The 12,605-nt window shown below is 46.2% G+C and overlaps 1 protein-coding gene across 8 annotated transcripts in view; it reads right to left on the reverse strand.

Annotated features, from left to right (window-relative positions):
• The window catches only part of ABAT (4-aminobutyrate aminotransferase), a 110,352-nt gene that overhangs the window by 67,249 nt on the left and 30,498 nt on the right, over nt 1–12,605 (reverse strand). For 3 of the 8 annotated variants that reach the window (XM_011984214.1, XM_011984208.1, XM_011984207.1), the window contains exon 1: nt 1,442–1,661. The exons of 3 other annotated variants lie outside the window; for them this stretch is intronic. The gene's annotated coding sequence lies outside the window, so the exon portion shown is untranslated. Of the gene's footprint in view, nt 1–1,441; nt 1,662–8,568; nt 9,486–12,605 lie in introns of those variants that run through there. 2 more of the 8 variants (XM_011984213.1, XM_011984215.1) reach the window with 1 other exon arrangement.

Genomic DNA, 12,605 nt, shown 5'->3' on the forward strand with positions numbered 1-12,605 from the left:
CAGGTAGATAAAAGAAAATAGAAAGAATACACAGAAGGGTCTGTGTTTAGGCAGGCTCCCAGGGAGGGGCAGGGAGCATGCACTCAGCATGTCAATGAGATGCTGGGGTCATTGAGCTGGGGAGGGGCTCTCGAGGCAGGTATGTTGGAGAGCACCTACTGGGTTGGGAGCTGATGAGAAGAAGGCAGGGATTAGCTCCTAAACCCTCAGTCCTAGAGTTGTCATGGCCTTTTAAGAATTACGAGTTCCTCAAAAAGTTAAGCATATAATTACTACTACATGACCCAGCAAATCCACCCCTAAGTATTAGGTTGGTGCAAAAGTAAATGACTTTGCATCAACCCAAAGAATTGAAAATAGAGACTCAAACAAATAGGCATAGCAGCACTATTCGCAATCACTGAACGGTGGAAAAAACCCAGATGTCCCTCAACGGATGAATGAACAAGCAAAACGTGGTCTATCCTTACAATGGACTATTATTCAGTCCTAAAAAGGAATGACGTTCTGACACATGCTACAACATGGATAAATCTCAAAATATTTTTTATGCTATATGAATGAATGCAGAGGTAAAAGGCCCTATAGTCTATGAATCCATTTATAGGAACCTTCAAGAGTAGGTAAATCCATAAAGACAGAAAATAAATTAGTGGTTGCCAGGGGCCTGGGAGGAATAAGAGATGACTGCTTAATGGTTACCAGGGTCTCTGGGGTGATGAAAAAGATCTGGAATTAGATAGTGGTGGTGGCTGCTTAGCATTGGGGATGATCTAAAAGGGTCAGAATTTTCACTTAAAAAGGTTAATATTATGTTTATCTTAATAAAAATGAAAAAGAGGCAGGTGCAGTGGCTCACACCTATAATCCTAGCACTTTGGGAGGCTGAGATGGGCAGATCACCTGAGGTCGGGAGTTTGAGACCAGCCTGACCAAAGTGGAGAAACCCCGTTTTTACTAAAAATACAAAATCAGCCGGGTGCAGTGGCAGGCGCCTGTAATCCCAGATACTTGGGAGGCTGAGGCAGGAGAATCGCTTGGACCTGGGAGGAGGAGATTGCAGTGAGCCGAGATTCTGCCAGTGCACTTCAGCTTGGGCAACAGAGTGAGACTCTATTCCAAAAAAAAAAAAAAAAAAAAAAAGAAAGAAACTGCTTCTTCCCGGCGTCTCCCCAATCTTGCATCCTTCAAAATGATCTTACCCCCAGACTAGCCATCCCTGGCCTCTTACTGACCTGCCATATAATCTCAGGCACATTAACCTTTCTGTGCCTCAGTTTCCTGATCTGTAAAATGGGAGTAATACCAATTGGAACTATTTCGTGGGCTGGCAGAGGTCCTTGCTGTTTCCCCAGCCCCACAGCAGTGCCTGGCTGCAAACAATCATTGAATAAACAGTAAATACTCAACAAGCAGCCTACGAAGATGGCGTCTGACTCACCTTTCTACTCCGCAGCTTCCCAGGTCCTGTGAACACGAACTCTTTGCATGCATCATTGGTTAGAAATGGACCCCCTAGATCTCTCTAGAAAAGACCCTGCCTCTCATTCTCCTATCAGCCGTTAGGACCAACACAAAAGTGCTGGCAGATGCTGGGGACATTCCTTTCCCATCTGCAGCCCCAGCTGCTGGCTTCTCTGCAGACTCAACCGGGACACAAAGCCACACTCAGCCAAGTGCACTTCGGTTGTCAAGGCCAAGGGTCGCCATGGCAACCCATAAAGCCGGCGCCCTGGGCCTCAGCAGACGGGGCTAACAGGGCCCCATTCAGGGGCGGTGGCACAGGGACAGACGCTCTATCTCACATCCAGCTTTCTCCTCAGACTTCAGCTGCAACAGCCTCTTCTGACTTTCCCCTCGGCATGGGCCCCAGCCCTCTCTCCCTGCAGGCATGACTTCCTGTCATCTGCCTCTTGGGCATCATAAAATCATCAGTGACTTGTATAGGGAGACAGGAATACTGCTCTTGGAAACAGGCAAGTGTCTATTCCTGAGAAAGACTGAGAATGATGTTGGGAAAGTAACATGAGCCAGAAATTGGGTCTAAAGTGTGGCTGGGCCGTACATATTATCTAGGCAAGTTGCTGAACTCATCAGGGCCTTAGTTTCTGCATCTGTAAAATGCGAAGAATGAAATCCATTTGTGAAGTCAGGAGGCACTTAACTGGCTTAAGGTCAATTGAAGAAAGTACATAGGGTGTAGAAAAGATGCCTGTTGCAGGCCATTTTCTGTTTCCAAAGAGCTCTTTAAAATTGTGCATTTTGGCTGGGTGCGACGGCTCATGCCTGTAATCCCAGCACTTTGGGAGGCCGAGGCAGGCGGATCACCTGAGGTCAAAAGTTCGAGACCAGCCTGGCCAATATGGTGAAATCCCAACTCTACTAAAAATACAGAAATCAGCTGAGCGTGGTGGCAGGTGCCTGTAGTCCCAGCTACTCGGGAGGCTGAGGCAGAAGAATTGCTTAAACCTGGGAAGCAAATGTTGCAGTGAGTCGAGATCATGCCACTGCACTCCCATCTGGCAACAAGAGTGAAACTCCATCTCAAAAATAAGTAAATGAATAAACAAAAATTGTGAACAACTTCTTCTCCTCCTCTTCCTCCTCTTCCTCCTCCTCCTCCTCCTTCTCCTCCTCCTTCTTCTTCCTCTTCTTCTTCTTTTTAGACAGAGAGAGACAAGGTCTCACTATGTTTCCCAGGCTGGACTTGAAGTTAGTAAAGGCACTTCTTCTATAGCCTGATGAACTGCTAAAGACTATTGGCACATGCGGTGGCCCTGCTACCAGCCTGAACATCCAGATTTCATAAGAAAGAAGCTGGTCTGCCTCAACCTCTTTCATCCTCTTGCCCCTGTCCTCTCTGCCCACCTCAATCAGGAATCCAGGGAGCATGAACACATCATTGCTAGCAGGCAGGTAGTTACCCAGCCTGTGACAAAATTGGAGAGAAAAATGAACAGACAGGGCTTCAAATCCAAGCCTCTGAATGTGAGACACAGAGAGCCTTTGTTCTGGATGTAGGAAATAATATGGAAAGAAATATCTGCAAAAGGATAAGCTAGTTTTGGATTTCTGATCCTACAAGGGAGAAGGAGTGAAAGAATGGAATTGGCTTAGAAAGGATGCTTGTACCCAGGCTGAAGTAGCTACCCGGGCCAACGCCACAGAAGGTCCGGCTTATAAAATCTGTTTGTTCAGTTCAATAAATGCTTTCTGCACACCTGTGCTGAGCCCCAGAGATTCCTTGGTAAACAAGGACACGTCCTGCTGTGTTCTGTGGGACCTTGTGTTCCCGTGGGGAGTCCAACAAGCAACAAACAAATCGGGTCGGCGTGATTGGAGGAAACGCACTTCCCGTTCAGAGAAAACAAACCACTTTCACGGACTCCAGAAACTGCTAAGTACGCAAAAATCACAGTATATAACAAGTGAAACATTTATATCTCCTTCAAGGACCACACAGTTCCAGACTTGGAAACACTTTGTTGGTGGCTGGAGTCACGCTGTGTGCCTGGCAGCATTCCTACATTCGCTTGCAAAGACCTTAACTTTTCTGTAATTCAAAGCACCTTTCATTTATGCTTGTGTGTGTGGGTATCTGCTCTGATTTTATGAATGAATGCCAACCATGTCAAGGTTTCACATACACCATCTTATCTCCTCCTGAGGAGACAGATACTTCTATTCCCATTGTTCAAGGTGGTATAAGGAGGCCTCTAAAACCCTGCCCCGCTGACTGAGGCTGCCATTTAGGGTCATCTTCCCAGAGGCAGGGGCTGGCTCAGGGGACCTCAGAGACCAGCTCTGGGAAGCATGTACCTGGAGGGTGCCCCCCGTTTCCAGGGTCCAGAATGGTGCCTGGCTATCGTAGGTGCTCAAAAACACTTGTTGAATTCAATCATGGAGTTTCAGCCCTATACTCCGACAACCGCAGGAACTGAACTGAAAAGCAACCTCTGAGGCCCATCCGTCAGATTAAGGCAATGTTTCTCAAACTTTTTTTCATTGTCATTCCCCTAAAGATTCTTTATTAGCTACATACCCCATGAAATTTTAATTCCACAGATAAATTGTACATCTGCTTATGTATTGTATTTTATACCTGTACTTTATTCATAAAGAGTAAGATTTATTTTCTTCCCCATAAATCAATGTTTACTCTCTTGGGAATACTGATCCCACTAAGAATGCAGGGATTAAGCACACACCTGCCATGTGCCAGTTGCTGGGTTGGACATTTGTTCTGCTTCATCTTATTCCATTCTTGCAACCGTATTACACAGTATGCATCACCAACCCTGTAAGACTGAGGATGAGTCTGAGGTTCAGAGAGGGTTGTGGCTTATCCTGTGTCACACAGCTTGTCAATGGCAGAGCCAGTCTTCAAACTCGGGTCTGTGAGGCTTTAAAGCTAGTGCTGTTCTGTTTCCTTGCACACAGAAATAACACGCCCAAGCTCACCTCGTGGAGAAGAGGTGATCTGGGACCAGACGTGTAATCCCAGCACTATGGGAGGCCAAGGTGAGAGGATCGCTTGAGCCCAGGAGATTGAGATCAGCCTGGGTGACAGAGCGAGACCCCATCTCTAAAAGAAAAAAAAAAAAAAAAGAGGTGATTTGGGATTTTAATTTAATTCTTAAATTAGATCTTCTGATTCCAACTTCAGTCTCTTTTTACCCAATACATTGCCTCAAAAATATCTTTAGGCTACTTGACAAACTCACTGGGTATAAAAATCAGTGTCTTGGACTATCCCAAGAGGGAAAGGAATAGAAAAGGGACAGAAAGAGGTGCCTGATGGATTGATTGGGAGACTTTGGTCTAAGCTAGAGCACCAGGGTCAGAGTGTAGTTAATGTAACGTAGAAATCAATTCACTGGGCTGTCACCTGCTGGTCTGGTTTGGTTTGGAGTCACAATGAAGGCACAGGTAGTTTGATCTAAGGCAGTACTGCCCAACAGAAATATAACACAAGCTTTCAATGCAAACCACATAGGTAATTTGACATTTTCTGGTAGCCATATGAAAAAAGCAAAAACAGCGGCAACCAATTTTATTCATGTATCTTATTTAACCCATTGTATCTAAAATGTAATAATTTTGATACATAATCAATATAGTTATTATTATTATTATTGAGATGGAGTTTTGCTGTTGTTGCCAGGCTGGAGTGCAGAGGCAGGATCTCGACTCACTGCAACCTCCGCCTCCCAGGTTCAAGCGATTCTCCTGCCTCAGCCTCCCGAGTAGCTGGGATTACAGGTGTGTGCCATCACCCCTGGCTAATTTTTGTATTTTTAGTAGAGACAAAGTTTCATCATATTGGTCAGGCTGGTCTCAAACTCCTGACCTCAAGTGATCCACCCGCCTCGGCCTCCCAAAAGTACTGGGATTATAGACGTGAGCTACCGTGCCCGGCTATCAATATAGTTATTAATAAGATATCGTGCATTCATTTTTCGTGTGTATGCTAAGTCTTCAAAATCTGGTGTGAATTTCACACTCACAGCACATCAGAGTTTAGAATAGCCACGTGTCAGATGTTCAATGACCAGATCTGATGAACGGCTACTGTACTGGCCTGTGTGGGCTGAGACATTGCATCAAGATTGGAGTGTGGTCACAGGAACATACAATCTGATCTGCTGAAATGCCACAGCCTGCCTGGGCCTGTCTGGTGTAATGACTCAGGAACAAGTAGTTTAGTCTAGGAGAGGCTCTCAATGGGATCCAATAAAAAGGGAGTGCAGACATGGCTGGCTACATGACGTGTGGGACCCAGTGCATCAAATAAATATTCGAGGTCCCTTGTTAGAAAATGGTTACAAATTGCAAGCCAGTGACATGGGGGGATCTTCTGAACACAGGACCCTGTGTGACCACGTAGATCACAAACCCATGAAGCAGGCCTTAGGTACAGAAGGAAAAAAAAAACCCTCCAGGTTTACCCATCACTGACCAAGGCGAGGGTGCTGGGATCACATTTGCAGCAACAAATACAATTAACAGCAGCAACAGCAGACACTTACTTTAGGCCAAACCTGTTCTAAGTTCTTTAGATATCATAATACCCATCAGAACAACCTTCTGATACTATAATTATCCACTCGTAGCAAAAAAAAAAAAAAAAAAGGAAACAGATCACAGAGAGGTTGAGTGATTTGCCCAACATCACACAGCCATGTAGTATCTTTAGTACTAAATTTCACAAAACAGGGCGTTGGGGCATAATGTGGCCTGGACTTACATCTGGCTCTGCCTCTGTTTTCTCCACTGGAAAGTGGGTATGATAGAGCTGTCTCATCCCCAAGCTGCCCTGAGGATGAAATGAGATAATCCACCCACAAAGCTAAGCAGAGTGTCCAGCCTGGGCACTGGAAAATCTTCAAACCCACGTAAAAGTTATGAACGTAGTTCCACAACTGCCTGTAATCCTAGAAACTGTTAACATTTTGCCACACTTGTACCCACTCTATTATCTATCTTCTGAATTATTTGAGAGTTACTTGTGGATGTTGTGATATTTCATCCTTAAATCATTCAGCCTGTACCTTCTAAGAACGAGAATATTCTCTTATATAACCTAGTACAAACGATCTGAGATACAAAGTCACTCTCATGAAGGTATCATTAATAAAATACTATTGTCTTTTATTTATTTATTATTGGCCTATTCACATGAAAATACTATTATCTAATATATAATCTATATTCAGATATTCCCACTTATCCCTAAAATGTCTTCAAATGATTTTTTGGTTTTTTTTGAGACAGGGTCTCGCTCTATCACCTAGGCTGGAGTGCAGTGGCATGATCATGGCTCATGGCTCACTGCAGCCTCGAACTCTTGGGCTCAGGTAATCCTCTTGCCTCAGCCTCCTGAGTAGCTGAGACCACAGGCACACACCACTATGTCCGGCTAGTTTATTTTTATATTTATTTTTTGTAGAGATGGGGTCTCGCTATATTCCTGAGGCTAGTCTCTAACTCTTGACCTCAAGAGATCCTCCTTCCTCGGCCTCCCAAAGCACTGGGATTACAGGTATGAGCCACTGAGCCCAGCCCACAAATGTTTTCTGTTCCCCTGATCCAGGCTTCATCCTAGGATCAGACATTGCATTTGGGCTCATGGCTCTTTTATTTCTTTTAACCTGGAACCATTTCTCAGCCCTTTTGCCTTTTAAAAGACATTGGCATTTTAAGAATCCCAGCCAGTCATTTTGCATGTAGTTGCGTGCATAGTTTTCTTTATGTCCTTGCAAAATGAAGTGCAGCTCACGGGCAAATGTGGGGAAAGAGGTTGGTTGGACACGTGATGTCAGAGGCTCCAAGTGATTTCAGCAGGTAGAGGAGGGCGTATAGTGTTAGCTGTTCTTGGGTGGAAATTAAAGATTTCCGGGAAGCAGTGACAGGGGATGTTTAACGATGATTAGCACTTAGCAGGTAGACAGGGGCGGTCGTGGCAGACAGAGGCCAGGGCAGGGGAAGGGGGATGGCAGCCCGGAGGAAATGCAGGCAGCAGCAGTGTGTCTGAGTGTGAGAGTATCACGTGTGATCGGGTCTGTTCCTACTTGAACTGGAAACTTCCTGAGGCCAGTCCTTGTCTCCAGCTCTATCCTCTCTGCCAGGGTGCCCAGGGCAGTGCCTACTCCAGAGTCAGGGTTCACTTAGAGCAACTGGTTGCCAAGTTTCCCAAATACCCAGAGACATGCAAAGCACAGAGGACCCCCTTCCTCCACCAGCGGCCTGGCTACCAGCTTGCACACACCAACCGCAGGAGCTTCAGCGGCAACCTGTCAGGATTCCATATCTTGCCCTGCAAATGAAATTGCATTTTCTAAAATTGCTTTCTCTGGTTGCCTCTTGGGGCATAGGCTGCTTCTGGGAAAAAAATTCAAAATGAACTTCTAATCAGCCACAAGATGTGAAGAGAGCGGCTGTCCAGAGCTTCCTGATATCTACTCTTGGCGTGAGCCGCCCAGGCTGTCAACTGAGATTCTCACTGCAAACTCTGTCTGAAATGCCCAGTGACAGCGCCCCCTGAGCCTTCCATTCCCCTGAGTTTCAAAGAGAAAGGGGTGTGTGTGTTTGTGCTGTTCTTGTCCTTAGAATGAAGGGAAAGGATTTGTTTTGGGGCTTGAACAAAAATGCCTTTTCAAGGTGACTCTCACTTCATTTCCTAAGACCAGATGCAGGAAGACTGTGGTGTTGCGAGCCTACTGATGACAGCAATTCCTTATCTCATCATTTCTATATCCATCTTTCATTATTTTGTCCCCACTTTAAAGGGTCTCCTCCTGCTGTGTTCACAAAGCGTCCTTGAAAAATCTGTGATGTACATTTGTATGTCCACACAGAGAGCCAGGCACATGTGCACACAGGTACACAGGTGCACAAGGGTGTGTGCCCACACAGTTGCACACCCCAACACCACAGATAACAGGCACTGACAGACACTGGCACCACCTCCCCATGCCAGAAGATACATACACACGTAAGGATGCACACGTGCACACGCACACACACGTGCACATGCACACACAGACACACATATACATTTGCACTCACGGTGCCTGGTAGTCGGAGTCCTGTGGCGAGCTCAGCTCGCCTGCTTAAAATGCCTTCTCTATGTCATTCTGCAGAGGCCAGGAATGCAGCTGGCTGGGTTCATCCTAAGAGGTGCTGTTGGGCACCAGCTCCCTCCTCAGGAGGGTGTCCTGGATTTCCAGGCAGTCCCAAAACATGGGCACAGGTAGAGGAGACAGAAAAGGGCCCCTTGGAAGCAAAGCAGGTTTGGGAAAAGGATGCGCTCAGCTGGAACCCGGCAAATGCACAAGGGAGAGGAATGGAGGGAAGGTGAAGGAGGAGGGGAGAGACAGAACGTGAGAGACTGAAAGATGGATTCAGAAAGAGAAGGGTTTTCAGACAGAAACAGAAAAAATACAACACAGAAACAAAGATTAACAGAGGCAGCAAGAGAGAGATAAACAGAGAGAAAAAAATACAATACAGATTTTTAAGAAGATGTTTTAAACCCAGCTAGGTTTAAGCCAGAAGGAAAAGCCACATCATTTCAGACCTTGTAAAATAGGCTATCTCCCTCCCCTTTTTCCTTCCAGGGGCCTCTTCCTAGGTTTTTTTTTTTTTTTAATCAGGCTCAGGAAGCCCTGAAGGGACAAAGCAGAAATCCAGGGCTTCAGATGCCTAAATGGTTTTCCCAGAAGTCTGCTGTTGCGGTGTTGCAGATGCAGCCACAGCCATGACGGGGCTCCGGTGGGGGGGCGTCAAGTCATCTCCAGAACACCCAAGGCAGAGGGGCTGCTCTGGCTCCCATGCTCCACCTGACCCTGTCTGGGGGGTTGGGGAGGAACCTAGGGGAGCAATTACCCAACTCCCCCATTGTAGCCCATGCTGGGTCAACGCGGGTCCACAGGGGGTCCAGAAGAGGAAACGAGGATGGTCACAAGATGGGGAGGGGGCATGGGGGGGGGCAGAGAGCCCTCGGTCACATGCTGCTCATCAGTTACCATGACGACGGCAAGGGGGTGGAGGCACCCAGAATGGAGGCTGCAGGAGAGACACACTGGTTCTAAATCACCGTGACAGCGCTTCGGTTGAGCTATTACGCCGTTGCCGAGGCAACCAATGGGATCAAATCGCAGAGGAAATCTATAATTATTACAAGCCAGATACCGGCATCCTCGGTGCAGTAATCAGCACGTTAGGGCAATTCAACCTGAGCTCTGAGAGGGAGAAACGTCAGCCCCCAGCCCCCAAATCGGGGCAGAACAAGGACCAGAGGGGACTCCACAGAGCAGATCTGTTGATGCTGCAGATTGGGAACCTGGAAGGATCTTTTTGGCCAAATAAAACAAATTGAGGGGAACCACATGAAATTGACAATATTCACCAGTGAGCCACCGCGCCTGGCCCATTTCCCATGATTTTAAATGAAACTTTCCAATGCACAGCAAAGCCAGAAGAATTTTACAGTAAATCCCTATATACCCACCACTAGCCTCCACCATTCACATGATTACCACCTGTGCTTTATCACATTCTGTGTTTGATGCATTTCAAAGTAAACTGTAGACATCAGTATCCTTCCCCCCAAAATATTTCAACCTGTATAAAATTAAGCACTTGGTAATTTTTAAAACAAAAATAGTAATTTCTTTCTTTTCTTTTTTTATGAGACGGAGCCTTGCTCTGTCATCCAGGCTGGGGTGCGGTGGCACCATCGTGGCTCCTGTCTCTTATACACATCTAGATGTGTATAAGAGACAGCCCACCCATCGCTGGGAGAACTCATGCACACTCATGGTTCCCACAAATGATTCACTATCCCCAAATCCTCTCCCTGGTTCAGTAGGATGTCCTTCATATCAAGTGCAATATGTTCTCACAGTTATCATCATCTTCTCCTCACTACACCTATTTCCTTTCCTATGTTGAGCATCTCCATTAACAGACCCACTGCCTACTCATTTGTTTAAACCAGAAACTCAAGATATCTGATTCCTCCTTCCTGTTATCTTCCTTCACCACCACACCACAGAATTTGACTTCCGCAGTAGCTCTGGGCCCCACCCTTTCCCTCTTTCCTTTGTCCTTGTTCGGGTACCCATTGTTTCCTACCTGGACAGCTGCCCCCACCTCCTGACGGACCCCCAGCTGCCATCTCACCTTTCCTCTGCTTTCTCCACACTGACTTTTTATCATGAAATATTTGGCCATATTCATGATGCAGGAGAACTGGCACTTCATTCATTGCTGGCAGGAGAGGAAATTTATACAAATGGCTTGGAGAGCAATTTGTCAAAATCTGTAAAATTGTAAGCGCACAGACCATTTATCCCTAGCATAATTCTACTTGAAGGAATTTGCCTCATTTATATAAACTGAAAATCACCTAATTGTCCATCAGTGGGAACTGGTTAAAATAAACTGGGGTACATCCATCACGCAGAATAACCTGTATTCGACAAAAAGAAGGCGATGGCGCTTTCCGTACTGATGTGGGAAAGTGATTAATGTTGGTTGCTGGTTGTAATAAATGTTGGTCTTCTCTCTTGTTCTAAAGACTCCTGTAGAAACCACCTAACCAGAGAGTGAGGTAAACACAGAAACACACTTTGGAGGCTTGGAAAGTTGAGAGAATCCAGAAGGTTGGTACAAGAAGGCCTAGTTCTAGTTCCTGCTCAGATGTGAAGGTGCTTGCTCCTGAGCCTACTTCCTTTCTCTCTCTCTCTCTCTCTCTCTCTCTCTCTGTCTCTCAGCAGCCTCAACCTCCTGGACTCAAGCAATCTTTCCATCTCAGCCTCCTGAGTAGCTTGGAGACTACAGGCATGCACTACCACCCCTGAGTAATGTTTTTATTTTTATTTTTGTAGAGACGGGGTCTCGCTATGTTGCCTAGGTTGGTTATGAACTCCTGGGCTCAAGCAGTCCTCCCACCTCGCCTCCCAAAGTGCTGGGATTAAAGGTGTCAGCCACTGTGCCCAGCCTCTCATCTCCCTAAGGGGCTGACCATACCTCCCACAGTCATTCTGAAGATCAAATGTCGACATGGAGGTAAAAATGGCACGCGAAAGTCTATCTTGCTAAACAAATGAGAGTTACTGTTATTCATTTGTCTTCAGAGTTTACTTAGCCCCCTTCTGAATACTAAACATCCCTAACACATGTAACAAAAGCTATAACCTTTATTTGTGTTTGAGCACCTGTTTTGTGCTAGGACTGAGCTAAGTACTTTCTATATATTATCTCATTGATTGAAACAGTGCTTTTGTGCTAGGACTGAGCTAAGTACTTTCTATATTTTATCTCATTGATTGAAACAGTGCTTTTGTGCTAGGGATTTTTGCTTCCATTTCACAGATATTAGTGGAGGCACACAGAGGTTACCTGGCTGGGCTTGGTGGTTCACCCCTGTAATCCCAGCACTTCCGGAGGCCAAAGTGGGCGGATTCCTTGAGCTCAGGAATTCAAGACCAGCCTGGGCAATATAGTGAAAGCAGGTCTCTACCAAAAAAATACAAACATACAAAAATCAGCTAAGAGTGGCGGCACACGTCTGAGTCCCAGCTACTCAGGTGGTGGAGAAAGGATGGCTTGAGCTTAGGAGGCAGAGGTTGCAGTGAACTGAGATTGTGCCACTGCGCTCCAGCCTGGGTGACAAAGTGAGACTCTGTCTCAAAAAAAAGGTTAACTGACTGTTCTAATAGCATACAGGGAGTACTGCTACCCCGATAAGCCCCTACATCTTTCTGATTGCCACGTCCACGCTTTTCTCATTCCTTAACCATTGCTACTTTCTATATCATGTCTTTAGACCTGTACTATTGAAATAAATATAGGCCTGGCGTGGTGGCTCACGCCTGTAATCCCAGCGCTTTGGGAGGCCAAGGCAGGCGGATCATTTGAGGCCAGGGATTCGAGACCAGCTTGGCTAACATGGTGAAACCCCGTCTCTACTAAAAACACAAAAATTAGCTGGGTGTGGTGGCAGGCGCCTGTAATCCTTGCTACTCTGGAGGCTGAAGCAGGAGAATCGCTTGAACCCAGGAGGCGGAGGTTGCAGTGAGCTGAGATCATGCCACTGC

The sequence above is a fragment of the Mandrillus leucophaeus genome, unplaced genomic scaffold (assembly GCF_000951045.1).
Source record: "Mandrillus leucophaeus isolate KB7577 unplaced genomic scaffold, Mleu.le_1.0 Scaffold263, whole genome shotgun sequence".
Classification (NCBI taxonomy): domain Eukaryota; kingdom Metazoa; phylum Chordata; class Mammalia; order Primates; family Cercopithecidae; genus Mandrillus; species Mandrillus leucophaeus.